This window comes from Crinia signifera, chromosome 11 (genome assembly GCF_055691185.1).
Source record: "Crinia signifera chromosome 11, ASM5569118v1, whole genome shotgun sequence".
NCBI lineage: Eukaryota > Metazoa > Chordata > Amphibia > Anura > Myobatrachidae > Crinia > Crinia signifera.
Genome location: NC_139227.1, coordinates 66,577,204 through 66,579,703, shown reverse-complemented (window position 1 = coordinate 66,579,703; position 2,500 = coordinate 66,577,204). Strand labels below are relative to the sequence as shown.

The following is a 2,500-nucleotide window of genomic DNA, read 5'->3' as shown; positions in this document are numbered from 1 at the left end:
GCTGTTCAATTCTATACTTGTAATAATCCACATTTATAAAGAAGCATTCTGGACTATGAATCCAGACATACAAGTTCAATTCTTAGATTCTATGGAACCATTTTTGCACGTAAATTTAATTTCTGGGATAATTATACTAAAGTGAGCACTCTGGACTATGAATCCAGTCATCCAAGTTCAATTCTTAGATTGTCCGGAACCATTTTTGCACATAAAGGTCACCTCTGGGATATTTATAATAATATGAGCCTTTTTTGAAAAGCTAGCCCTCTAAGCGAATAATTTAAGATTGTTTTTGAAATGTGGTTCCATAATGTAATGGTTAGCACTCTGGACTCTGAATCCAGTGATCCGAGTTCAAATCTCGCTGGGACCTTTGTATCTTTTTGCACTTACAGTTCAAATATCCTGTTCAATCTTGTACTTCTTACTAATGTTCATTTTCAAGGAAGCACTCTGGATCATGAATCCAGCCATCCAACTTCAATTCTCAGATTGACCAGAATCATTTTTGCACATAAAGTTCAACTATGTGGTAATTAGAAGAAAATTGGCCTCTTTTGAAGCTTTCAATCTAAGGGAAAATGTATAAATGTCTTCGAAATGTGGTTCCATGGTGTAATGGTTAGCACTCTGGACTTTGAATCCAGTTATCCGAGTTCAAATCTCGGTGGGACCTTGAGACGTTTTGTACGTACCGTTGAAATATGCTGTTCAATTCTATACTTGTAATAATCCTCATTTATAAAGAAGCATTCTGGACTATGAATCCAAACATACAAGTTCAATTCTTAGATTCTATGGAACCATTTTTGCACGTAAATTTAATTTCTGGGATAATTATACTAAAGTGAGCACTCTGGACTATGAATCCAGTCATCCAAGTTCAATTCTTAGATTGTCCAGAACCATTTTTGCACATAAAGGTCACCTCTGGGATATTTATAATAATATGAGCCTTTTTTGAAAAGCTAGCCCTCTAAGCGAATAATTTAAGATTGTTTTTGAAATGTGGTTCCATGGTGTAATGGTTAGCACTCTGGACTCTGAATCCAGCGATCCGAGTTCAAATCTCGGTGGGACCTTTGTATTTTATTGCACTTACAGTTCAAATATCTTGTACTTCTTACTAATGTTCATTTTAAGGGAAGCAATCTGGATCATGTATCCAGCCATCCAACGTAAATTCTCAGTTTGACCGCAACCATTTTTGCACATAAAGTTCAACTATGTGGTAATTAGACCTTGAGAAATTTTGCACGTACCGTTGAAATATGCTGTTCAATTTTTTACTTGTAATGATCCTTATTTATAAAGAAGCATTCTGGACTATAAATCCAGACGTACAGGTTAAATTCTTAGATTGTCCGGAACCATTTTTGCACATAAAGGTAATTTCTGGGATAATTATACTAAAGTGAGCACTCTGGACTATGAATCCAGTCATCAAAGTTCAATTCTCAGATTGCCTGGAACCATTTTTGCACATAAAGGTCATCTCTGTGATAATTATACTAATATGATCCTATTTTGAAGATAGCCCTCTAAGCCAATAGTTTGAAACTGTTTCCTAAATGTGGTTCCATGGTGTAATGGTTAGCACTCTGGACTCTGAATCCAGCGATCTGAGTTCAAATCTCGGTGGGACCTTTGTATCTTTTTGCACTTACAGTTCAAATATCCTGTTCAATCTTGTACTTCTTACTAATGTTCATTTTCAGGGAAGCACTCTGGATCATGAATCCAGCCATCCAACTTAAATTCTCAGTTTGACCAGAATCATTTTTGCACATAAAGTTCAACTATGTGGTAATTAAAAGAAAATTGGCCTCTTTTGAAGCTTTCAATCTAAGGAAAAATGTATAAATGTCTTTGAAATGTGGTTCCATGGTGTAATGGTTTGCACTCTGGACTTTGAAACTCGTGATCCGAGTTCAAATCTCCGTGGGACCTTGAGAAGTTTTGCACGTACCGTTGAAATATGCTGTTCAATTCTATACTTGTAATAATCCACATTTATAAAGAAGCATTCTGGACTATGAATCCAGACATACAAGTTCAATTCTTAGATTCTATGGAACCATTTTTGCACGTAAATTTAATTTCTGGGATAATTATACTAAAGTGAGCACTCTGGACTATGAATCCAGTCATCCAAGTTCAATTCTTAGATTGTCCGGAACCATTTTTGCACATAAAGGTCACCTCTGGGATATTTATAATAATATGAGCCTTTTTTGAAAAGCTAGCCCTCTAAGCGAATAATTTAAGATTGTTTTTGAAATGTGGTTCCATGGTGTAATGGTTAGCACTCTGGACTCTGAATCCAGTGATCCGAGTTCAAATCTCGGTGGGACCTTTGTATCTTATTGCACTTACAGTTCAAATATCTTGTACTTCTTACTAATGTTCATTTTAAGGGAAGCACTCTGGATCATGAATCCAGCCATCCAATGTCAATTCTCAGTTTGACCCCAACCATTTTTGCACATAAAGTTCA

At 35.8% G+C, this 2,500-nt stretch overlaps 1 non-coding gene across 1 annotated transcript; it reads left to right on the top strand.

Annotated features, from left to right (window-relative positions):
• The first annotated feature begins 2,287 nt into the window (after nucleotides 1-2,287).
• TRNAQ-CUG (transfer RNA glutamine (anticodon CUG)) lies at nucleotides 2,288-2,359 on the top strand. Its single transcript has one exon. It is a non-coding gene; the product is annotated as a tRNA-Gln (tRNA).
• The last annotated feature ends 141 nt before the right edge of the window (nucleotides 2,360-2,500 follow it).